At 54.8% G+C, this 26242-nt stretch overlaps 1 protein-coding gene across 5 annotated transcripts in view; it reads left to right on the forward strand.

The window, feature by feature from the left end:
* Window positions 1-26242, forward strand: part of hth (Meis homeobox homothorax) — a 273655-nt gene that overhangs the window by 62825 nt on the left and 184588 nt on the right. The window lies entirely within an intron of this gene.

The raw sequence follows: 26242 nt of genomic DNA on the forward strand, positions 1-26242 counted from the left end.
CCTGCCCGCGCATCAGCTACGCTGATCGATGTTTGAGACGCGAGTGCACGTGTGGGCAGCGACTTCTGCAGTTCTCTATCCGTTAACACACGGCTAACTCTCCTCGCGGGAGGTGGGGGAGGAGAAGGAGGAGGAAGAGGAGGTTGAGGAGGGAACCGTCGAGATTTCGTTTCGTGGACAGATCTCACTAGAGATCGCGCGCAGAACCTGCCGCGCGACTATGGAAACTAGAAACTCGCGGTTTGTTGGACCGGCGCTACTTGTTGGCACTCTTCTTCTCTCGGTATGTTTCCGTCAACAGCCTCGTATTGCTCCAGCGAACGGTGGAGGACGAGCGCCGATCTCTCCCTCAGCTCTCGGCGCTCGGCCGTTGGCTCCGGAGTTCATTCATTTCTCGTTCTCTTCTCTCACTACGTTCTCGCTCACAAAGTCACGAGTCGCGTTCCCGGCAAGGGGACAGAGAGGGAGAGACAGAGACAGAGACAGAGAGACAGAGAGAGAGAGAGAGAGAGCGAGAGAGAGAGAGAGAGGCACAGCGCGGTACGGTTTATATTAGTCCGTCGCAACTGCTCTCACATTCACAAGCTCAAGCTATTCTCTACATTTACTCACGTTTAAGCGTTAGCCCTGGGCGTCAGGTTCTCTCCGTCGATGCCAGCAGACAAGGCAATCAGCCGCACGGAGCACTTTGCTCTGCGTTCAATGCTGCCAGAGTTCCATCGTCTTGCGCTCGTCCGTCGTCGCATGGACGTGGTGTGTAACCGCCTTTGCGTGTTTCTCTCGCGGTGCGTCCGTAATTCCGCTCGAGCGCGATGCACGTCCGACGCGGATTCTCGCGATTGCATAAGCCGTCCCATCACGTGGCGCCGAAGATTGTTTCTAAATTCGTTTCGAGAGGCAGAGAAAAGGAGAGGGAGAGAGAGAGGGGGGGAGGGGAGAGAGAGAGAGAGAGAGAGAGAGAGAGAGAGAGAGAGAGAGAGAGAGAGAGAGAGAGAGCAGCAGCAGCAGCGGGGTCGTCCGTTGACATCGGCCCTCGGGAACGATTCGTTTTGAAAACATATTCAGAGATACTCACGGGCCGAAACCGACTCGGAAACCAGTCGTAATGGGCTATTATCGGCGCGAGAGCGCCGAACGGCCGCTCGCGGGCTCTCCGCGCGCGCGCGCGCGCGCGCGCAGCCTTATGCAACCGATCCTCTTCTCCGCGTGTTGCTCTTCGTGCGGTCGGAGCGTTCGGTCGGACGAGGGGGGCGGGGGGGGAGGGTTCTCTCTGTTTCTCCCCTTCCTCTCTTTCTCTCTCTACCCATCTGCGGGCCTGGCAGTTATCGGAAATAACGAGACGCGCGGTTCGCGCGTCGATAAACCGCTCCGAGAAGCGAGGAGGCGTCGGTCCGATCTCTCGCGCGCGACCGCGCCTCGCTCCCTCTTTCTTTCTCATTCTTCTTCTCTCAACCTTCCCTCCCGCGACTCTCCTCAAGGTCTCTCGCGGCACGGCATGACGCACGAAGACGTACGAGATATTTGTATAAAAGAGCGGGCATTAGGAGAGGAGGGCGCGTTCGCGCGCGTCTTCCCGCGCGCGAGACTTGGTCGCCGTCGGCGTCGGCGCGAATTTAAGTAGTCGTAGGTCGTGCAGAGCGGAGCTAGCTAGAGCGATCAGGGTAGTTAGAGAGACAGACACAGAGAGAGGGACACGTGGAGAGAATCGAACTGGCCACAGTTCGACTGAGAGTTCGGCTGAGCGTCTTCAACACGAGCGATCGCTTCGGAGCAACAAGAGGTTGCGGAGGGGGAGGGAGGGAGGGAGGGAGGAACAATACGCACACGGGTGTGCGCGGCGATGTAACAGCACCGAAACGAGCACCGCGGCATACTCGCGCGCACGCCAGGTGTGTATATCGCGCGGCAGGTAGACGGGAGAGAGAGAGAGAGAGAGAGAGAGAGAGGGACGACGAGTCGGTTAACTGATGATATTATCGCGATTTCGGAAGGGCGGGCGCAACCGCGTGCGCCCTCGTTCCGTTTTTCTCCTGTCTTGGCGTTTTTTTCTCGCCGCTTGTTCTTGGATCTTTTCTCTTCCTCGCTCGTTTCATCAACCGCCGCATCAACTGACCGCGATTTTTATACGCCGCTGTATCGCGCGCGCGCGCGCGCGCTATCCACACAGAAAGGGGGCACGAGAGCACGCGCGAGCGCGGCGCGGCTGGTAGCTGAGAGACGGCCTCGATGTAGCCGCGCGCGTTGGACGATGATCGATACTATCGACGCGGTAGGCGTGTTTACGACAGGCATTATATCGTCTACGCGGCGTCTACTTCCCCAGGTAGCCCCTTTCGTGGGCGTACACGCGCGGGTGACGCCGCGGCGCGCGCGCGCGTCTTTCTCGATCGAGACACCGCGCGAGTAGGAGCGGTTATTAGCAGCAGCGAGGGCGAAGTTAATCGAGAACCGTCGCTCGAGGGACTAGTGTTAAATTCGCCGAGCGAGTTAGCGAGCACGCGCGCGCGCGCGCAAGAGAGAGAGAGAGAGAGAGAGAGAGAGAGAAAGATTATTAACCGTGATCTGAATATACGTAATAGGATTAAGGCTCATACGCGTGACAAAGCGAAGTTTCTGTCTATTTTTTAGTAGAACCTTCGGGACATCGAGAAGTAAGGGACATGCGCGCGATAGATAGATAGGGTAGATAGGGCAGCACATCGTGCGAGGCGTTTTCGCGAGAATTATGCGATAACAGGCAGGCAGGCAGGCAGGGAGGCGAGACGAGAACACGAGGTCGGTTACGTTTCGGAAGGCTTGTAGCGTTAGCGAGATAAATTATAGCGTTTAACTTATTGTTAGCTTAGCGCGGTTATCGGGAGTCGACGAGAGAGAGAGAGAGAGAGAGAGGGAGAGAGAGAGAGAGAGAGAGAGAGAGAGAGAGAGAGAGGGAGGGAGGGAGACGTCGGTAGACGAGAGAGGGTGAAGGGACGCGAGAGAAGAGAGGGATCTACCGAGAGGGACGGTAGACAGAGCAGGTCGCAGGTAGTGTTACTACCTTGGTTGTGCGAGATCGGGATCGAAAGCGGACCGTGAGTAGCGATAGTGAATGAACTTTGTGAGTCGCGCGTTCGACATCGGTCGACACGTTCGGTGTGCGACGAACCCCGAGAGGGAGATGGAGAGAGCAAATAGACGGGCAGCGGGAAGCAAAATCGTGACGATCGAGTTATAATAATCATTGCCACTAGGTCTCGGTACTCGTAACTAGGGAGTTGTGTGAGGTACAAGTCCTGATCGGCAGGGCGCGCGAGGTCCACCCCCAATCCCCCGTACTTAACAACCCTTGTGTATCTTCTGGTGCAAACCAGAAGGAGGAAACAAGACAAATGCAACAAATTCGAGATCGGAGGGAGATCCTCCGATCGAGAGGATCGCGAGAGCAAAAAGTTGCGGGCTCTCCCTGAACTGGTGCCCCGCTGTATTGTGTATACTAAGCGTCTCCGGGAAATCCTCTTTCCTCAACATCGACGCGGTCTCGTCGCGTATACTAGCGGCCGTGTGCTGCGCGCTCGCGCGTTCACACGCCGCTTGTTACGCGCGCTGCTCGAAGAGGGGGACTGGATATGCGACATGTACATGCATATGCAGAGAGATACACACACACACACACACACACACACCGTACGCGCGATGTACTCGTTGAAACGGAGACATCGCGCGTGCTCCTCGTGTACGTCCACGAGCAGACTCACACACGAGGATACGCGTCGCGAGACATATGTGCGCGCGAGTCCCTCGGTCTCTCCGCACGTGTCTCCGCGAAGGAAGCCGACTGACGGCTGCATCCTCGATGCTACACGACAGGTACGTAATACGTCGTAAATACGAATACGCAGGGCACCAGGGCACCGGAGGGGAGGCGAACTCTTTTCGCTCTCTCCGTCTCGCAGCGCGACGGCGTTGTCCGTGGCGATACAAACCGCGCGAGACACTTGGCGAGAACGCAAGGGTGTGTAGTACGGAGGTTGGAAGGTGGGCTTCGGCACCGGTCGATCGGAACCCTAGTTACGAGTGCCGAACCTAGGGCCGAGAGGTTTCACCAGCCTCTCGGCTTTCGTTACTGTTGCGAATGCGAGAAAGCTATTGCGACGGAGAAAGAAACACGTGCAAGAAGAAGGAGAAACGCAGTGAAGGAAGAGAGGGACGTGATCGAGAGGGAGAGGCGAAGTGAAAGCCGGCAACCAGCAAGAACCAATCCGAAGACCATCCACCGAAGCGTTCCGCATTTTATTTTGCTTTTCTCTCACGGCGATCTCTTGAGGATCTCGTAGTGGGGTTGACGATGATTTTGGCGCGGTTTGTCTTCGACACCGCGCTCAAATGCGCTCGCGACCGCATGACGGATAATTTGATGTTCGTCTTTCGCGTCGGACCGCAACCGCGGAAGGTGGAAGGTCTTCGAGCGTTACGGAGCGAACTACGGAGATCTCGTGCGCGTTATCGCACGAGATGTGAGGAGGTCGACTCTCGCGATGATGGCGTGAGATTTAAAAATTAAAGGACGCAGAAAATAACGTGAATACTTAGTGCCATAGGTTGCAGCGTGCGCGCATTCGCGCCGAGAGACTGTGTGTACTTAATTAATTAAATACTAATCGAGGGGAGACATCGGTTTTTAGCGTTCACTCTCGGGCGAGGAGACGGAGCATCCGATAATTCTTTTAGTGCTCAAGCTTAGACACCGTTACCAGATAATCAAAAGAAGCGAGAGATGTACACGTTGTGTTCTCGATCTTTGTTTCCGTTCGGTAGTAAACGTAGGTTTACCGCTTTTTTGTCGTTTTCTTCGCGCGTCTCGTCTCTATCGTCGTCGGAACGGTGAAGAGGAGAGAGCGGGAGGCACGACTCGCGAGAATCTCGAGAGTGTGATTTTTGTCGCGTTTCAAATTTTATAACACTTTGGCACGTTTACGTTTTCCTCCTTACGTCGTCGTTTTATGCGTTTCGCGCGGGTCTCGTGTGCGAGCGCGCGCGACGACCCGGCGCGATTTATTATCATCATTATTATAATTATTATAATTATTATTCTTATTATTATTATTATTATTATTGTCGATTCCGAGGCGAGACTGCGATCCGCGCGGAGCGCGAGAGAAGAAAGAGGGCAGATCAGCTTTTATCGGGTTTGCGCGAACGCGCGCTGTGCGCTCTGCTCTGCTGCCCCTCTTTTTTTTCAGTCTCGCAGACGCGCGTAGAACGTCGCGGAGACGCGCGTTTGTTGACGCGCGATGACGTCGCCGCCGTGTGTCATATGGTTACGTTTTTGTTTCGTATTGTTTCTGCAATTGTTATAATGTTTATACGGGATGTGGTGCATGCGGCGTGCACATACACTTACGCACGCGTGCGCGCGCGACAACATACACGTACGCATACATTAAAAGTACACTCACTCGCGCACACATACGCACCTTAGACAGGCGGAGACGGTGCGAGAGACACGAAACACAGTCGACACGAGCCACGGTATAGGTAAGAGCTTTGAATTTATGTTACAACTTTTTCAACTACCGCACTTGACGTACACAGAAATACACACACACACACACACACACGTATTCAGAAACGCGCGCGTATACAGAAACGACGCGAATGACGAAAGCCGACAACCGCTGTGTTTAACATTAGCACGTGCATTTAACGCGAGGAAGAGACGGACTTCCGGAGAACAGACATTGTGCATGTATGTGTGTTTTACGATTTACAACTTACTAGACTTAAGGGAATGAAACGAAGATGAAAAAAAAAAAACTCACACGATCATTGTATACGATTAGCCATTACACATAAATATATACATAGCGATAATATATTATCGATAATGATACTTGTTTATAGCATTGTCTCAATCAACGTATTTTCATTATAAATAAATGTTAGCATTGTTGAGTTAAAACAAAAAACACTCTGCGTACCTTTTCTTTGTCACTCGAGTGTTTCACGCCAGCTCTCACGATCTCTCGTGGTTCGTCGCACCAGGCAGGCTCCTTCATCCCGCTGTGCGCCGCGATCGCACACCCCCGATCGTACGCCTCCTCGAGCGCGCGTAATCGCGCGCGCGCGATAGATAAAAGTGACGTTCATTCGCGGCGGATGAGAGCGGATTACTTGAGACGCAAGACGTCGAGTCGTCGAGCGGCGGACGACGGCGAAATTTCGAGGCGCGCGACACGATACACATCTGCCAAGATGGCCAAGACCGCCTCCACCGCGGCCGCAGGCGAGCTTTTCTGCGCGTAGGGCAGTTTCATCCGTCGCACGTTAGCCAGTCATTAGCGTATTTCGTCGAGCGTATCGTAGCGTTTAACAATAAGCAAATCTCTCTCCGACGCTCTCGCGCGAGAACGGCGAGCCTGCTCCTTTTTCTCGCCGTGTGAGCCAGCGAGCGTGCAAGTTGCCTACGTGTATCCTTCGCTTGCAAGCTCTAGGATTAAGTAAGGACGCGACGCGCGCGCATTATTAATTATCGCGGTAATATCCGCGCGGTGCGCGCAACGCTCTCTCGGCCTCTAATCGCGCAATTCCCGGAGGTGTGCGCGAGAGAGCGCGCGCGCGCGCGCGCACGACGTCGAGGGAGAGCGAAAAGAGAGCCAACCACGCGCGCGCTCGCGCGCGCCGCTTCCATAAATCTCGGTTAACCCTCGGCTAATAAATATTTAACCCTTTAAATTTGCAACAACCCTCCCGGGCGCGTGTAGCCATTTGCATAAGGCTTCTATTTCATTTACACATCGCATAATTGAATATTTAAATTCAATTGCCGGCCGTTACGCGCTCGCAGTTCCGAGCCGCAAAACTGCAGTAAAACTTGTAACGGGGCCACTTTCCCACTCCGAGGAAGCCCCCGACTCACCCCCGTGCGCCGACAGATCTCCTCTTACGGGCGTGCTCGTCGTCTTCGTCGTCGTCGTCGTCGTCGTCGTCCTCGTCGGCCGCGATCAACCCTTGGAAAGTGCTTCAAGAATATTTCGCTCGGATCACCCTCTGCCGCCGCCGCCGTCGCCGCCGGGTCCGCCAGCAGCCGGCAATCTCCCTCCTGGGGAACGCGCGTCGTCGGCGACACCATTCTCCGGGAAAACCGGTGTCCGTATACGAGCGGACGGGATTGCGTCGCTTATTTCGCCGTTAACCCGCGCACCCTCCGCCCCCTCGTCGTCGACGCTCCACTTTCGCGACCTGTTCCTGCTAGAGTTGCACGCGCGCTCTACAAGTTATCATCGTTCGCGTAAGCGTTATAGACATTCGTTCGCCTCGTCTTCTGCCGAGGGCCGCAGACGCCCCGTTATTGGCGGTTGCGTCAACGGTATTCCTATTTTTAGCGGTATCCGCCTAAAGGCGGACCACCGACCCGCGCCTAAGATCCCGACATCGCCGCTATTGAGAGTCGATACACGAACGGCCGATTAGGGAGCGAGCGCGAGTAGTGTTGAGAGTGTACGACGAAGCGACAGAGAGAGAGAGAGAGAGAGAGAGAATAAACGCGTGCCGTCGTCGCGTTAAGATGGTAAACGAGAGAGAGAGAGAGAGAGAGAGAGAGAGAGAGGTTTTTACGAAGAGAGACGATATCGGCGTTGTCGCGAATGACGGGACGACGGTCCAGAAATAAAGTCGTTCGTTCGCTCCCTCGCTCGCACGAAATCGCCCCAGGATCGACGCTCGACGTCGCGCCGCGTCGCGTATCGTCGCGTTCCGATGGCCAAATTAAAACCTCCGGCTGCGAGAGCTCTCCTTTTTTTTCTTTTTCGCTTGTTTCCTCTTTTCACTCTCTTTCCCTTTCTCTCTGTTTCCCTCACACGTCCCCTATTCTTCCTCGTATTTTTTTCTCTCTCCTCTCCTCTCCTCTCCTCTCCTCTCCTCTCGCAGCGGCAAATATTTTTAGAAGCGAATCGCCGGGCGAAGCGTGTATACGTGCCACGTGTCGGAGATCCTCCGGTCCGCGTCTGCTCCTCGTGGTGAATGTCCTCCGCTTCCTTCTCCTCCTCCTCCTCCTCCTCCTCCTCCTCCGCCACCATCTTGCCGTCCTCGTGATGTGTCCCTCTCACGGTGACGATCTCTACATACCCGGGACGGCATCTGGCGTCAAAGCACGTATGGCCGTTAGCACTTTCACGAAAGGGATTACCATTGTCACGTTATTCATGCTAACGATGATCGGTCGAGATCGGCCGCGACGATAATCGTCGTGTCACTAAAATCGAGGAGGCGGTCATTGTGAGCGACATACTGACAGCATAATAAATTATCCTCTCTCTCTCTCTCTCTCTCTCTCTCTCCTCTTGCCTCCGTGACTTCTACTCCACGTCTCCGGAATGGAAATGCGTGTCTGCGTGTATGCGTAAGCTCGCGCGCGCATCGTAATGCGATACACGCTGCTTCCGGGCGGACACACCCGGCCTGCCGATCATCTCGATGACAGTCGGCGCGAAAATCGCGTGATATCGCGCTACTGTTCGCGCGTGGCTTCGGCGTAAGGCGTCGCGACGCCTTGAGGACAGAGAGAAACAGTCGCGGTGTGTCGTCAGCAAGGCGAGAAATGGGCCAGTTGTCAAATTGAGATTTTCTCGAGTTACCGACGTGAAATTATAACGAAATGAAGCGATACCGTAATTGAAACGTAAAGCGACGCCGCGGCTTGGCGTAGCCAAGCGCGGCGAAGGTAACCACTGGGACACCAATTGATGAGACCGACAATTTCTCCCCGACGAAGAACGTTCTATACGGAACCGTAGCCGAGGCTCGAGCGCGCAATGTCGAGCAAAGTGTCCACTCCTGGCTAAATATCCTCGCGGCGCAATTGCGGAGACACTCGAGAAGGATCGTTGCGATTAGTTAGACGAAGCGGTATCGTCGGCGGCAGGAAGACCTTTCGAGTAACCGCATTGCATAAATTCGCCAGAGTCGAAGTCGTCGGGTTCGCTCGCTCGCTCGCTCGCTCGCATGGCGTGCAAGGGTGAGGACGACTCTCTCCGCGCTCGCATCGATCGCGTCTAATTAGCCCGACGCTATTACCATAAAACTCGCGCTCGTCCGCGGCGCGGCGACGACGTTCCTACTTGGCGGTGATTCGCGGCCACTTGATGGTCGCGGGATACTTTTGCGCTCGCGCGAATGTCGCGCGATGGAGAATCTCGAAATTCGCCTCGCTCGTACTCGCTGAGTCGTTCCGTAAATGGCGCTCTTCGCGATATGTGCAAATATACGCGCACACACACACACACACATATACGGTGCGATATGCACGCATCCAGCACCGTATATTTACATAAGTGCGTGTGCCGCGCACACACATATGGGCGCGCACCAATGTTACCGGCGAAAGCGATTCCCACACCCACGACCCACGACGGAGGTGGTGGCGTTTCTCAAGGTGCGCGCACGCATACACGTATGCGCGCACGCACTCGCGCGGTACATCGCGCGCGAGTAATGTGATAAGTGTAACGACTCGACCGACCAATTGCAGCGCGCGGTATTCCTCGCTTCAGAACCGCCCATTTATGTATGCACAAATGCGGCCACCGTCTTCATCGTCATCGTCGTCGTCGTCGTCGTCGTCGTCGTCGTCGTCGTCGTCGTCGTCGTCGTGTCATCGTCGTCGTGGTCGACCGTCTCGCGCGAGATGCGACGTTGTGTGTTCGTTCACGCGCGTGCGCACACACGAGCGCAGACGGGGGAGGATGGGCGGTCGACCATCGGCGCTGCGTTTGTCGCTAGGTGCGCTCACTGTAATCTTGCGTCTCGCGGAAAAGTACCAGACGTGGTTACCGCGTGTGTTCGCGACCGAACCGCGTTTCACAAACCCGCGAGTGGCCGCTCCGCGTCCCGACTAGAAATTTTCACCAGGTTCACTTAACATTGATAAGGACCTAATAGGGTGAATGAAAGGTAATCCTAAGTAAGTCAGTCCTTATAATGTCCTAACGACAAATGAGAGTAAGGAGGACCTTTATAAGGTTATAATGATCGGGTTCACATTAGGACCTTAATGTATGATATAATATGCGGTTCAGTTAATCAGGTACTTGTCGGGATCTTATTCATTGTACCTAATATGATTTGCATTATCAAGTTTTAACAAAACAATTTTTGGGTGTCATTTCGAAATATGAAGATGTTTGCATTGAAAAAGCACTTCAGATCACTTGAATATATTTGTAAAATGTTACAGAAACTATTCTAGCTATTTTTAGCAGTCAAATTAACGTGACACGTCACAACTTTTCTCTTTAACACTATTTTACGTCTTGTCGCCTTATGATACTTTATGATCTTATGATATTCATTTTATGTTTCTTTTCCGAAACATTTTACAAGTATGCTCGAGCGATCTAAAATATTACTTCATGCAAATATCTTTTTATTTGGAGACGACACGAAAGAATTTTCAGCGTGTCGTTTCTTATTTCTAATGTCCTCATCCAATATAGCCGTGGCGAGTAATCAAGAGCCATAATTTCCAAAAAAAAAGAACGATAAGGATTCCATAAGGTAACTCAATAAGGACCTGACTATGAATCCTTACTAAGGTCCTGATATCCACGCTGCGTTACATGACTTACTAGGATCCGATAGTATTACCTTATTGGGACCTGATGTCCAAATGAGGTTAACCTGATCAGGAACACGGGATAAATTTCTAGTCAGGGTTATAAAGATCCTTTTTCTTCATGAAATATATTCTTACGATGTATGTGAATGTAAAATGAGCGGCGCGTCCAATAGAATCGTCAACAATACCGACACGCGCGCATCGACTCTCGCCCCGTCTTCGTAATCTTCAGCGATATCAAACAAAAGCAATCCCCGAATCAACACTCAGGAGGGGGGGGGGGAGAAGGAGGCATGGTGGGCCCCCAACGCGATCGCGAGATTTAACATTCATCCGTACATATCGGCACGCTTCTTTCTCGAGAGATCCTTAAGCACCGCGCGAATACCCCGATATAATTATCCCGCGACCAGCCACGTCAGCTGTGTAGATGTGTATTTCATAATGTAATATCGTTGCGGCTCTGCGAAGGGGCGGACTCTCCTCTCTTCTTTGGGGTGAGCGAGCGGGCGTCAAGAGGGTGGGCCGTGAGCGTTTCCGAAGCGCGGGCCAGGAAGACAGCGCGCAGGGGGAGAGAAAGTGCGTGGAGGGTGTTTTGCTGGTAATTGGTGCCAATTTAATCCTGCCCTTCGCCCGACGTAGCCCGTATTAACGCTAAGGGAGGAACGCCGTCGAAGGGAGGGTGGCTCGCCCTTCCCACGCCACCGCCGCCGCCGTTGCCACCGGTCTGCACCCCCGGTCTCTCCATCCCTTCTTCGTCATCTACGAAAACACGCGTGCACACCCACGCCGCGACGCCTAAGCGCTTTCGCGCGCGCACGCACGCAAGCGGCACGTGTTTCTCTCTCTGTGTGCGAAAGCCCCGGGGAGAGTGAGAGAGAGAGAGAGAGAGAGAGAGAGAGAGAGAGAGAGAGAGAGAGAGAGAGAGAGAGAGGAAGAGATAGACAATTGTGTGTACGTGGACGCGCACAGCCGCGCGCGAGCGCGAGGCTCGTGAGAGCCCAGCAGGAAAATATAATTAACGATAATCGCTCGCGTATATGGCTCGGATTAACTCCGCCGGGGTAGGTAGGGGCGGCGCGCGAGGGGACCAAACCCCACGTCAAATTCTTCGGGGTTATCGGATCGAATGAGTTTTCCTGCGGGATTTACGGGACACGTTTTCCTCTCGGACGCGATTTCCAAACGGACGACGAGGCGACGCGCGTCGGCGACTGTCCGTCCGGAAAATCCGGCAGGACAGCGGCGGAAAAATCGCCGAGCGCGCTTATCGCCGCTCGCTGCGAGAACAGAGATAAAATTAGGGGCAGCGGGGAGGGGAGGGGAAGGAGGGAGGACAGTGAGAGGAAGAGAGAGAGAGAGAGAGAGGGGGGGGGGGGGCAGAGAGAAAAGGGATTCGATATTAATAATGCATCGCGCGAGGACGCTTCGCGCGCAACATATCATTACCGCGTATTTGGCATTCAAATTCCGGGAAGCAAAAATGCTCTTTAATTCTCTATTCCGGGGACGCATTTAATATTCATATCGGCGAAGGCGTAATATACTTGCAAATTTATCACGCTCGCGCGCGCGCGCGCACGCGCTAGCAAGCGAGCGAGCGAGCGAGCGAGCGCGATTACAGGGTGACGATGCTAATTCGTCGGCCGAATTAATGCCGCAACTCCAGAGGCAGTTTTTCCGCGACGGTTTCACGGATTTATCGAGACCGTGTTCGCTCCTCCTTCGATCGTACCCCGCGCTTGCTAACCAAGCTCGACCGTCAAGGTCAGTCGCGTATTCCAGAGTTTCCATCGAGACCGTAGGGTCGTTGTCGCTGTCTCCATTGTTCCATGTGGAGAATGCGATCGGTTAGGTGCCTCTCGAAACTTGACCGACTGCTGAGCAAAGTTCTTCGCGATTTCAAAGCGGCCGGGGAGAGGAAGAGAGACAGCGAGAGGGAGGGAGAGAGAGAAGAGAGAGAGAGAGAGAGACAGGACTTTGTGTCGGGAATCCAAATAGGAAGGAAGCGAGTAGCGCGCAAACGGCACATAAGCGGGTCGTGATGGCGTCGAGAAACCAGCAGGAGGAGGTAAACTCGGGGTTGGGGGAGGGAGAGAGGGAGGAGGCTATGCGAGAGACGACGAGGAGATGCGGGAGGACGAGTCAGCGGTGGAGGAGATGCCAGAAGATCTTGTATGCAAATTCCCTCGGTGCATCTCCGTGGGATCCTGCCGGGATCCGTGGAGGATTAACGGGCCGGCTCGCATGAAAGGAAGAGGAGGAAGGCGCGGAGAATCCTTTCTCTCTCTCAAGAGAGAGAGTCTATCTTGCATCCGCGTCGACGAGGTCTCTCTCTCTCTCTCTCTCTCTTTCTCTTTCTCTTTTTCGCCATGGTCGCGCCAATTCCAAGTTCTCCGGGCCTCTCTCTCTCTCTCTCCCTCTTTCTCTCTCTTCGCTCTGTCCTCCTATTCTTCCTTCTCCTCCTTTTCCTCCTCGTTCTCCTCTTCCTTCTCCTCCTCCTCCTTCTCCTCCTCCTCCTACCACTACTTCTTCTCATCCTCGTCGAGCTCTGCCGAGCGGTCGGCTTCGGTCCAGCCGCCAAATAAGAGAACCGATCGCGTTTATTCGCGAGGGAGCGAGCGCCTTTGGGCCGAGAAAAAGAGAAGAAATCGGCATCTCTCTCTCTCTCTCTCTCTCTCTCTCTCTCTCGACGGTGCACCCTCGTCCTTCCTCTTTCGTCTTACCGCTCGCCCGCTCTTCTCTTCTCTTCTCTCGGCAGAAGCGGGACAGAGCCGAGCGCGGAGGTGCATTCCGTGGAATGCATCGATGCCGCCGTCCTCGCTGATGTCACGTCGTCGACGGCAACGAGGACGATCTCGCGGTTGTCCGGTTCGCATGCAAACCCTCGATCCACGGTCCACGTTTTGATGTCCCACGAGAGAACCGCGATTTCTCACGCGTCGGTATGCCATCACCGTCGGAACGCACCGTTCGGTAACCTGAGAGAGAAAGAGACAAGTGGCCGAGGTGCGAAGAAAACTATTTGCCCAAGATTTTTGCGCGCCCGACGCGCTCTTAGATATACGATCGCGAAAGAAGAGCGACTCCTCACTACGTGAGCCGCGTACGGAGATGAATCTGCGCTCTCGCGATCGCCGCCGAAGCCACCACGTCGCGGATGTTATCGTTATTGCCGAGGGATCGGATCGGATCCCTCGCGTCGTCGCCGTCGTTCACCTCTCGCGCTCTCGCTTTTTGCCGCGGTAAATTCCGACATTCGTAGCGGCGACGCGGAGAGTGGACGACGACGACGACGTGCACTTCCCCCGAGGACTTCCATAAAGTTCGCGCCGCGAAGAAACTCGCGCGTATTTCTCGCGGAATACCGAACACGTTACACGGTACGTGTCAGCGTACCGATCCGACCGACATTCCCGGGAATGTTCCTTCAGAATTCGGAATTGCTAATCACTTTTACCTTCGTCGATATACCTTTTTGTGATTGCACGTCCTTTTCACAAACATCGCGTCACCGCGATTCACATGTCTCTCGAGAACTAGCGGCGAGATTAGCGCATCCTCACTCGTCCATGCACGCAGGTTCATCGAAACCGACGGCAATCATCCCCGAAGTGTTCACGCTTTCCACTACGAGAACAGCGACGGGCGGCTCTTCTTCCGCTCGTTTTTTTTTTCCTTCTTCACCGGCCACGTTCGCTGAAATGAATCAACCGAGCGTCACGCGAGAGCCCCCTTTAATCCGCGCGCGTTTAATACGCGGCGTGTCGCGGGGAGTCACCGGCGTGGGTGGAGGCGCGAAATTACCGTGGTAAATACGCGTTGTCGGGGCCCGACTCGGCGAGGGGTATATCCTTGACTGAAGGTAATCGAGCTCGCGCGTATAAATCCTATTAGAGGATTAGAGGGAGACGACTGCGGGAGCGCGCGTGTGCGCGAACATACGAGAGCGCGTGCTTGCGTTCGCGCGCGCATCCTCATGCAAATATACAGCAAACCCCCAAGTACCCTTTCGTGGGCGCCGCGCGAGCGTCGTAAAGAGAAGAGGGTGAGAGAGCGAGGGAGATGGAGAAGAACGGTGCGCGCGCGCGCGCACGCGCGCGCGAGTTTCGACGGAATATCGGATTCTCCGTGGAGGCAGTAGAGAGAGAGAGAGAAAGAGAGAGAGAGAGAGAGAGCTTCTTCGTGGTCGTAAACGCGCATAAAGGACGCGACGACGAGCGCGGCGTACCGGATGCATTCTGGTAAATCGAGCGCGAGAACGGCCCTCCGAATTCGCGATCTCTCTTTCGACTTGCCGCGAGCGCACGAGCAGAGAGAGAGAGAGAGAGAGAGAGAGAGAGAGAGAGAGAGAGGGAGAGAGAAAAAGAGGGAGGGAGAGAGGAACCCGACACTCGATTCGCGAGCAGTAAAACTGACGACGTCGAGGGCCGTTCGCGTACCGCGGCGTGAACCGGCGAATCTTTCCGTCCCGCAAACTTCGCTCGCGATCGTTCTCGTTTCTATTAGCCTCGTAATAGCTTCAGCGAGACGTAAGCTCGCCGCGACACATATATAGCCCCTCGCTTCCGAATCCCGACGGTCGTCCGTGTTCGCATTTATCAGCCGGAACAACACGTATAGCCGTCATAATCGCGTGTTACTCTTCGGATGCGCGTTCGAAGCGAGCGTGCTCCTTTTTTCTTTACGCCGCTTGGAAATTCCGCTATTTATTCCTCCGACGCGAGGAGCGCTCGGTTTTCTCTTCCTTTTTCTTCTCGGCTCCGCTCGATCCCCGTCTCTCCACGTAACGTTTCTAAATCTTATCTACACGATCTCGTTGCCGCTCTCGTCGAGAGGGAAAGAGGGAAGAAGACAGCGAGAGAGAGAGAGAGAGAGAGAGAGAGAGAGAGAGAGAGAGAGAGAGAATGTGTGTGTCTACCGCGCAGATGCTTACGACGCGATCGTCTCTGCGGGCCTCACTCGCGTGCGCTAAATTTAACGCGGTTCTACGCGACGCGAAGTCGTACTTCCAAAAGGACGCCTCCTCGTCCACCTACGCCTTCTTTGATGTCGCGGACGATATTTTGTCTCGTCGCGTTCCTCACGTGCAATCCGACAAGAGTCAGCCACACAGTACGTCGCGCTCGCGCAGTATGGCGGCTGGCCGTTGTCGTCGTCACGAGCCGCGCCGATATCGATTCGATTGCGATCAGCACCACGAGAGGTCGTGGGCTCGTTGGTCTCGATAGGGATTCTTGGCGATCCGCGCGTCGCGTCGCGTCGCGTCGCGCGGCGCGGCGCTAAGTGCTAGACGCGCGCTTGGCCCCTGCGTTGCGCTGTCTTGTAAGCCGTCAACGTATTTCAGAGTTCAGAGCGACGCGACGCGACGTGTCAGCGGCCGCGTGAGCGCCGATCTATCGCGAACTCCGATCCGCGGACGTGGCAATAGCGAATTGCGCGCGAGCGTGACGTTTCGAGGGGAGCGGTATCGCTCGCCGTGGAAATCGTACTTCTCTCGTTTATTTGAAATGCAAAATGAGTGTCCGTCGAAAGGGAGAAAGAGGGAAAGAGAGCAAGAGGAGGGATTGTATGCGTCGTTTTAACATACGATTACGTTTCTGGGCTGGAAACTACGAACGACACAGTAACCGGTCTTTATCTCAAGTATGGGGAACCCCGTCGATATAGTCTGCAGTTGAAGACTTTTGTTCCCCTGCGCGTAACCGAGCGGCCAAGTAGGCGAACGTCCATCAGCGGACACGTAATTCGAGCGACATTGACCTCACCACCTCCTCTCCTCGCGCTCTGCTGGCTGTCCCGACAATGGCGCTCAGCAATCGTCGAGTCGTCGTTTCTCTTTCTGCCTTTCTCGATGTCTCTCCTCCAGCGTGTCTGTCTACGGGGAAGCGAGCGACTTCCGCTACGCCGTATCTCTCGATATTAACGACTGCCGGCACATTTACTCACGCGCGGATGATCGATCGCCCGTGGCTTCGATCGACTTGGCATGGCAGCTACGCGCGGTACCACATGGTGTCATCGGACGACAATGCCGCCCTGCGTGCGTCGAAAAGGGTAGAAAGTGAGCGCGCGAAGGAGCGTGAGAGAGGAGTTGTGAAGGAGGAGGAGGAGGAGGAGGAGAAGGAGGTGGGAGCACGAGGAGAGCTCGGCGCGTCGTGGCGCTTTGCACGAGCGATGGTAATCAACGTTCGTTCGTCCGTGATCGCATTGAAAGACGCGCCGCTGAGAGGATCAGTCATTCGGCGCGGTGTGAACCACGGCCGCATCTCAGCCCGATCTTTTTCTTTCTGTCGACTTTGTGTGTGGGCGAGCGAGCGGCTGCCAGGCCGGAACGACAGCGCGCCTACCCTTTCTTTCCTTTCTTTCAATGACAACGAAGTCTTCGTCCACCTTACCGCGCTTCTCCCTCTCTCTCTCTCTCTCGCTCTCTCTCTCTCTCTCTCTCTCTCTCTCTCTCTCTCTCTCTCTCTCTCTCTCTCTCTCTCTCTCTCTCTCTCTCTCTCTCTCTCTCTCTCTCGTCCCTCCCAGCCGACTTCCAACGCTCGAGTCGCGCTCATCCTCCCTCTCGCTTCCGCCGAATTTTACGACCCACCGCGCTATATTTATGCTCTATCTAAGTGGGAGCGTATTTACATAACTGGAAACGCGTACGACAGCGTCGCGCTACGGCCTATAAATTATCGACGGTTTAACAGTATAAATATTTTTTTCGATATCGCGCGCAGTCTCTCTCTCTCCCCCCCTCCCCCCCGCTTCTCTCCTCTCACGCCTGTGCCGCGCCTGTCGCGCCTAGGGCGCTGCCGACGCGAGACTTTCCTATCTCGCTCGCATCGTCTCGTTGCCGCCGATCCTTCGTAGGACGAACACGTCGCCTCGTGTCCATGCTCCCACGGAGCGTTTATGTCCTGTCGAACGGTACTGAAACGTGCGCCCGATATACCGGCCGGAGACGCATTTGTCATTCACAAATAGGCACGAGATCTCGCCTGGGTGGTCACTCGTTGACTATCGCTAGGCGTGAAGGAGAACCGGAGAGACGGGAGATGCGGAGACGGGACGGAGAAGAAGGAGAGCGAGAAGGAGAGACAGGCAGAGGGGAAACGGACGCTTGTCGAAGCCTTCAAGCTTCGCTTATCTGCCACGACAATGGGCGTTCCATCTCCGACACGGGCGACGATTTTCCTCTTCCGATAGCTCGCGTGACACATCCGTGCTCGTGCGGAGATTGCCAAGTCAGGATTGCGACAGTCGACGAGCTCCTTATCGAGCCGAATTCCGCGATATTACATACGTCAAGCCTGATTAAACGACTGTACATTTATCGTCATCGCCGATGGATTCGACCGACTCTCGTCGCGAGTAAGCGCGCGCGCGCGCGGATCTCTCACTTCCACAGCGAGAGATTCCAAATTGCCGCCATTCAATGCGGCGGGGCGACGGGCGCGGGGATATATCGGCGAACGAAAAGAGACGGCAGAGAGAAAGAGAACGTCGCGAAGAAAGGATTTCCTTGTCCCGAACGCGCGTCCTGTGCACGTGTGTGCGAGCGTCGTCCCTCGTCGCTTCCCCGCGCTAGTACGAGCTGTAGTACCAGGTGAGGTTAGTACGGCAGGAATGCTGGCAGGTGTGTCAACTATACACCGAACGGGACAACCGTGGCGAGGTCCTTCCGCCACGAGTCCTCCTCTGGCCACGAGCGGGAAGACGTTTCGTGGACGCCGGCGTGTTCGGTTCGTAAAACGGTCGTTCGCGTGACACCGGGCTTCGGATAAACTTAGTAGCCACTTAAAGCGAGAGAGAGAGAGAGAGAGAGGGAGAGGGAGAGAGAGAGAGACGGTCCCGGCGAGTTTTTAGGCGGACGCGCGTGCACGCACGCGGAACCTCGCGCGGGAAAAGCGGATATTCGCGACGTCGCGTGTATTTGGAACGGGCGGCGTCTTTCATCAGCCGTTTCCACGGCTGATTTCCGCGCGCGCGCGTGCGCGCGCGGCAATATTTTCGCGAAGATCTCGATGATGACGCGCCGCCCGCGTCGTTCCGCGTGAGCGTGTAATTCATGAATTTATTCTCGCCGCAACAGCGACGACATTGCGCGGCTGTATCAAGAGGTGTGACGTCAAAAGTAGGTAGATTCAAAGAGACAAAAGGAAGACAACGACCGGCGAAATTTCGTTCCACTCGGTTAAGAAGGTTCACGGATCTCACCTTCGCACGAGACACCGAGCGGCCTCGGTGACTTCTTTTCATCGTGTCCGCGAGGTTACCTGCGACGCGGACAGCTGAAGGAAGAAGCCGTCGTATTCGAGGGTGCGACGATCTCTCGCCTCGCCGTGAGACGCAGCCAGCGACAGTCTCGGACGATAAACTTGTTCCGAGGGAGATTTAAGATTTTCTGAATAAGCGGCGACGCGCACGATATAACGCGCGCGAGCGCGCATGCTCGCGCTGATTATTTACGTCTTCCGGGACGGCGCGGCGGACGAACGTGAGAGTGCCGACCTCACCCACGTGAGTCTCTCTCTCTCTCTCTCTCTCTCTCTCTCTCTCTCTCTCTCTCTCTCAGGTGCGAGCGAAACGTCGCTCGGTGGACGTTCATTCCCGCGCAGAATCGCGACGCAATGTAGACTGTCCGGCAACGAAAGAGAATCCAACGCTGTTTACGCGCCTCTCATTTTCGTCCCTTTCCCTCCCCTTCCCTCTCTTTTCTTCGTATTTTTTTACTCGCCTGCGCCTTCAACGTCCCGTCACCATCGTTCTTGCGCTCGTCGAGCAGTCGAGAATAGACCGCTACGACGGACGCAACAACGCCTTTGGCAGTAAGCTTGTTGTTATATCGACGCCTCGTTTGGCCCAGTCGCGTTACCATGACAAACGGCACTCGTAGATCTGCGAGTCGCTTCTGCCGCCACCGCCGCCGCCGCCGCCCCGTGCGCTGCCGAAACGCGCGCGCGGGTGTTAGAGCGCGGGCTGCTTATTAACCGGGATTTTGATGGAAGACTTTCCCACCGCGAGCGTTCACGGTCGGCAGATGATAACTGAGCGCGAACTCGCTCCAAGGGGTCTTCCGTCTCTTTCCCCCTGCCGCTCTCTGTCTCTTTCGCTCGTTCTCTCGTTCTCTGTCTCTTCTTCCTCGGCCTTTCTGTCTCTTTCATCTCTCTCACTCTCGCGCGCGCGCGCTGCCACTTTTATCGCACGCTTAAATCTTGTCCTTCGCAAATGACGCGAGGTCCGTCGCACGAAGTATTCCCCTCGATTGATTAATCGGCGCCGGCGATACAGATTTGTCGCGTATAATTCAGTAGCGTGTGCGTCGCGCTCGCACGCACACGCGCGAGCGAGCGAGCGAGCGAGCGCGCGCGCGCGCCGTGAAATTAATTCCGCGCTTAACACATGTCCCGTTTTCAGAAGCCATTCGTCTCATTTAACGTGCGCGCGATCCAAAAAGGCTGCTCTCTCGCGGTGCCGCGCGATTAGTTTGAGCGCTTGTGCAACAAAGTGCACGTCGTATTCTTGGAGCCGCATTCACATCTGCGTCATTTGGCGCCAACTGAACCGCGTCTATTTGATTTTCGGTCTATGATCTCATTGAAGATTCGCCAGACTTGCTGCGGCACCGAGAAACGTCGCGGAAAAACTTGCCAGGGCACCCTTGGTGTGTGTGTGTGTGTGTGTGAGAGAGAGAGAGAGAGAGAGACGCGATGCGGAAAGGACAGATCGCTTCGACACGTAATCTCGATCGATTGTGAACAAAGACAGCGTCTCGTTATCTCGTTATCTCGTTTGGGAGGAAACAGTCATAGACACAAGCCGTCTCCTTCGCAGCTAACCAAATCGCGGCTAACGGCGACAATAAGTCGTTGGCGTTTGATCTCCGCGGCGCAAAGTGAGATCGCGAAGCCGCGGCTCATTAATCGCACGCGCGTGTGCTTCACTCCGTTCCTCCAGCGGAGGAGGAACCGCCGACGCCACCGCTGGCGCGGCGCGAGCACGAGGAACGAGAGAACGGACGAGCGAATGGACGGATCATCGAGTGGAAGCGTTCGGCATGATGTCTATATGGAAGTGTGACATCTTGACGGTTATTCCTGGCCGCTTCGGCGTCTGCCCTCTATTAAAGCCGCTCTCGCGCCGCGAGGGACACCTTGGTCTCGTCGGTCAGAAGCGTCCGAGAGGGTGAGAGGGGCTTACGACGACGACGACGACGACGACGACGAAGACGAAGAAGACGACGACGGCGGCGGCGGCGAGAGGCGAAAGGTAGAGGACGCGGCTCCTTCACGCTCGTCAGAAATAGTGGCACTTCCCTGTCTCCGCGCCAGCTACCGCCGATATCTATTCCGGCGCTGCAAAACAACTGCCCCCGGTCCTGTCGGACCAGCCAGCCAACCGGTAGTTACTGTGCGATGAGCGCGCGAAAACGCGCGCTGGTCGAAAATATTGGCGAACGCTGCGTAGATCCGTCTGCGTGCGTTTGCGTCCGACGACGACGACGACGACGACGACGATGACTCCGAGGAAGTCGTCTTTGGAATTCTTGCGATTCGATCGCGCGCGAGTGGAAAACGAGAGGGAGTTGGAACTTGATGTATCACGGATACAGATATGGGTGACCTGACATTGCTGACTGCCGTTTAATATTGCAATAGCGTAACCATTAAGTCATCGGCGATCGTTAAATTATTGAAGATACGGTTGATACGTGTAACTGTATAGATCCTTTCGTCTCGGATCGTTATCTTTTTGTCGCTGTAGCACAGCCAGTTTTTCTTTTTTTCCGATTAATTACACTGTTTTCCTGCTACACCAATTTACGATGTGATGCAACAATTTTTAACAGACTTTTTTTTTTTTTTTTTTTTTTTTTAACAAGACCAATCATCGGTGACCGGATCACGGAATTCAACCTGTTGGAATCGCGGCGTTTTTCTTTTTTACCCTCGAGAGCGTCGTGAACACGCTGATATTTCCTCTCACACGCGATATGTGTCGAGCGAGTTCGAAGACACGAGTACGTCGAGCAGCTTTGTGCGCCAAGTCATTATCTTAATTCCCTCGACAAGTATCGCACTTGATCCTACATCCGGCCCCGTATAAGTCGACGGAAAAGAAATCAAACCGGGAACCGCTGCAGCCATGCTCTCACTCTCGACCCGATGGCGCGTCCTTCGCTCCTCGCATGCGGGCGCAGCTGTGTCGAAGTTGAGTTTGGGACGAACGAAGGGAAGGATTAAAGTGAGAATGTGTGGAGTTAGTTTCCCATCGAAAACGCAACATGGCAACATGGTCGCGTTGAGCCGCCGTGACGGCTCTCGTTCGTTTCTATTTCGACGATGTTCGATGGATATTAAGAATTGATCGTTATGATGTTATTTCGAGCCACACGGGTCGACTACGAAAATGGTCATAATGGCTGTAATGGATACCACGTAACCCGACGCGTGTGGTTGCAGTGATATAATCGATAGTAATCTCGTAATCGCCGGACCTCCGTCGTCCTCCGGAGCGCTCACGTTGCGCTTTATAGACGTCAATGGATACGTTTACCGATCCACCCTTCTCCTCCTACCGGAGAGTCTCTCTTGGACAGAGCGCACTTGGATAGAGGTCGGGGGAGGGGGGGGGAGCCTCAAGGTTCTCGGACGGAACTCGGACGGAACATCGATTACACGGCGAGAGCACGGGTTCTGGTTTACCGGGCGGATGCTTTACAGCGAGTCGAACCCACGAAGAAGACGGAGGATACCCCGTTAACGTACCGAGGTCGAGGTCGGGCTCTCTCGGCGGGTCCGGAGAGCAGCGAGGAGGCAGCGCGTGTAAAGAGAAGGCCTCACTAGGGGGAAACAATGTAGGTAACACGTCGAGGGTTAGAAGGGGGGAAGGGGGGCCGTAAATCAAGGGAACGAGCATCGACGCCCGTAAAGTCATCGGGGCCGCGGCGATCACTCCTATCGACGATGCGGTCGGATTAGGCCGGAGTGAATACGACCGTCCGCGGCCGACTGTAAAACCACACTTTCTCGATCGTCGAACTTTAACCGCCGCGCAGTCGGTTTGCAGTCCACGCGGAATGCAATTCCGCGAGACTTGCTGCGTGTCGCGCTTCATGCTCGCGTTTGCCTCGCGAGACAGACGCTCATGAAAAGATCGAGTACACAAGTATCTACGTAATATAAACCGATTCGCATAAATACATAAATTTGAATACGTATGTATTATCGTAGATAACGATTGGATCGATGATCGATTTGAGAGAAACAGAGCGATCGGGTTGAAAAGTTTCAAGTTCCGCGCGTATCGGCTCAAGCGACTCCTGCCGAGTTCCTGCCGAGCGGCTTCAATCGGAATGTCGGGAAAACGGCGACGGTTTCCCGTGGAGAAGATCGGGCCGTGCTCGCGCGTTCGCCGCGCGCGTGCGACTCGACACGGCACGGCAGTGCGAGTATGTTAATGACTCGTAGGCGACGGCCTTTAGATCTAGACGTCTCTCTGCGTTGCTTTCAAGCTCGCCGCACGCTCGCTCTCGCCGCGAGGCCTCTTTGGGCGCTTTGGCGTCGGCTGCCAGCGAATAGTTTAGCATCAATCCCGACGTCTTATTATAACATTATTAAAATAACCGGCCCTCGGCTCGCGAAAATCCCTCCTCGCGTCGCCGACGTACGTCTCGCTTCTCCGCCACGGCGACGGTCCACACGGTGTGTGGCGACGGCCGGTCGTCCGCGTCGCAGCAAACTGTTCGATCCAAAGCACTCGTTAAGTGCGCGTGGATTTTTCAGCGGCTTCGACGAATTTCCGCGCCGAAGTCGTTGCCGTTGCCAAGTCGTTGCCACGCCCGCCTTCGCGGCTACTTCTGCCGTGCCGCGCGGGAGTAATCGGCCGAGAGTCCAAGATTTACGAGAATAAAAACGCTCTCTCGGTTTTATCTCTCTCTCTCTCTCTCTCTCTCTCTCTCGCTCTCTCTCTTTTTTCAGCGCGCCTTCCGCCGATATTTTCGGACAACTTTTGCGGGACGCGCGCGTAACAATGTATCTCGCTGCGCAGGAAATTTCACGGACGAGCGGCGCGCGGATACAAAGCGTGCGTGATCGATAAGCGGTGATATCGACGAGGACGTTGCGGAGGCGACAAGGTCGCGGCTTTCGTGATGGTTCTCTCTCTCTCTCTCTCTCTCTCCTCCCCCTCTCCATTCACGTGGCGTCATTACGCCACAGTAAATACGCTTCGAAGGAGTTTCGAAGAGAGGCACCCCCCGTAGCTGCTCGACAACCCCTCCCGGAACCGAAATCCCTCTCTTTCATTGCCGGCGCACCCTCGCATCGGTGGCGTTTTTCCGTTGAAAAATATTGCAAATTTCCTGGCCCTTCGCGAGACCCTCCGCGGCAAAGAGGAAGAGGAGGTGCGCTCGCTCGATCAGCTGTGAAAAGATATCGCTCCTCTTTCGCTCGTAACGCGAACGTATTTATCGCATTTTCTTCGCAACTTCGTATCGACGTCTGCCCGTATCACAGCATCGTATCTTGTTTGCCCGCAACAACAACAACAACAACAACAACAACAACAACAACAATTACGTCTCGGCGCGCGACTCGGGTCGATACTTTTATCTCCCGTCAAATCTCAGATACGGCCTCCGTCCGCCTCGCGCTTTCTCTCTTTTTTTATCGGTCAAAGTCGCAACCTCTACTATCGCGTTTCAATTAACGATGTAGATATCTCCCGCGACGGTCGTTTCAATCGTTCGCTATCTCTGCGCACGCATTTTCTTGTACTTTTGTTACGTTTCAACTTGTATTTTATCGAGACAAGCGTTCTCTCTCTCTCTTTCTCTCTCTCTCTCTCTCTCTCTCTCTCTCTCTCTCTCTCTCTCTCTCTCTCTCTCTCTCTCTCTCTCTCTGATGTTCTTCTTACGAAGAAAGGAGACGCAGAAAAGAGACGCTGGCGGAACGAGTGTAAAGTAATGACACACACACACACACACACGTATGTCTATCTATTCGTATCTCGCTGAATTTCGATCCGTGATACATACGACTTGTTTTTTCGTCGAAACTTTGGAGTTAAGATCTTATATCGGGACGAGAGAGAGAGAGAGAGAGAGAGAGAGAGAAAAAAGGGAACGTCGTTTCGCGAAAGCCCGTCCTCCGCTCGGCGACCCTACCGCCCTCAGTCTCGCAAATCGTTTACCCCGCTTGTACAGTGCCTTCTACACGGCGGATATTGTATTACAGGGTTGAATATTTAATGAGGCCGGCGACACTTGGCACGAGGGGTAAAAAGTTCGCGGTCCCTCTCCGCTCCCCGGAGATATATCCCGCCGGCAAACCCCGTCCTCTAATTCTTTTCGCCTCGATTTTCGCGATAGGCGAGGGACGAATTTTTTACGGGAGCACACCGCGCGATATACGCGATGCGATATTCCTTTCCTGTCTGCCTCTCACGTGTCACTGGCTCGCTCCGGCTCGGGAGAGTTAATGCACGTAGTCGGAACACCCGGCCGAGTCACCGCGGAGCGCCATGAATTATTGAGCGCGGCGCCTTAAATAATCGGCTCTTCGGATATTACACTTGTTCCGCTCCCCCGTTTTCTCCCCCACGAATTTAACTCGCCTCTTCTCGCCGACGTCTCGAGACGTCGTCTGCCGGCGACATTACGAAGAGCTACGTCGAAACCGAAATTTCTTCGCTCTATTCTCCTCCGACTGCAATCCGCCACGTGTCGTTATAACGTGTCGGACGGTATCACGGGTTTAAAAAATCACCCCTTGCCACCGTCTTACTTTGACTTTGCGATTGGTTGCGATATCGTTCTTCTTCTCGCTTCTCGCACCCCGAAGAAAAGTCCACGAAAGCGACTCAGAGGGTGGTGGTGGTAACATGGCCCGCGAGAGAAAGACGGGAACAGAGAGAGAGAGAGAGAGAGAGAGAGAGAACGCCGGTGTGGTACCAGCCCCTTACCCCGAGGTCGGTCTCCGTCTTCACCCCCGCGCACGGCGCGCGCCACCCCAACGTGCAACGCCATAAATCAGCCCGACAAATTTAATTATCCTGCTGTCTGCGATAAAGCCGGGCGTGCATCCTCCTCGTTGTCTAACTTCACCTATCTCGCGCAAGCCCCTTAAGCCTTCCGCTTTTCTTCCTTCGACCAGGAGCGACGTCGCGACGCTGCGGAGCGGGCGGATCCGCCGCAGGAGCCGCGCGAAAGATCTCTGTTTACATTTGCGGAAAACGCATAATTCGCGCGATAAATCGCCTGAAATGTCTCGACGGAAGCGAACGCGACTCACGATGCGCACACGTCGCGCATCGTCTCTCGGACCTCCTCCGAATCGGAGGATCGAGATTGTTGGAGGCGGAGGGCGAAGAAAGGAGGAGTAATGCGCGGGTACGGTTCATTCCCCAAAAGTAGCGGATTGCATATAACAAGCGAGATTACAACGATTCGTTGTCGCTCCAATTAATCGAAATTCACGCTTATCCCTGCGACGGCGCTGCGACGACGGCGACGGGGGCGGTGGAGAACGACGCGACGCACCTAACCTACCTTTCGTTCGAGAGCTTAGCGAGATCACTATTAACTGCGCTGGGATAAACCACAGGCCAGCCGGCTGGCCGGTCGGTCCGTTCTTATCTGCGGTCACCGTGAGATAAATT

This window comes from Harpegnathos saltator, unplaced genomic scaffold, assembly GCF_003227715.2.
Source record: "Harpegnathos saltator strain DR-91 unplaced genomic scaffold, Hsal_v8.6 scaffold100, whole genome shotgun sequence".
NCBI classification, from domain to species: Eukaryota; Metazoa; Arthropoda; class Insecta; order Hymenoptera; family Formicidae; genus Harpegnathos; species Harpegnathos saltator.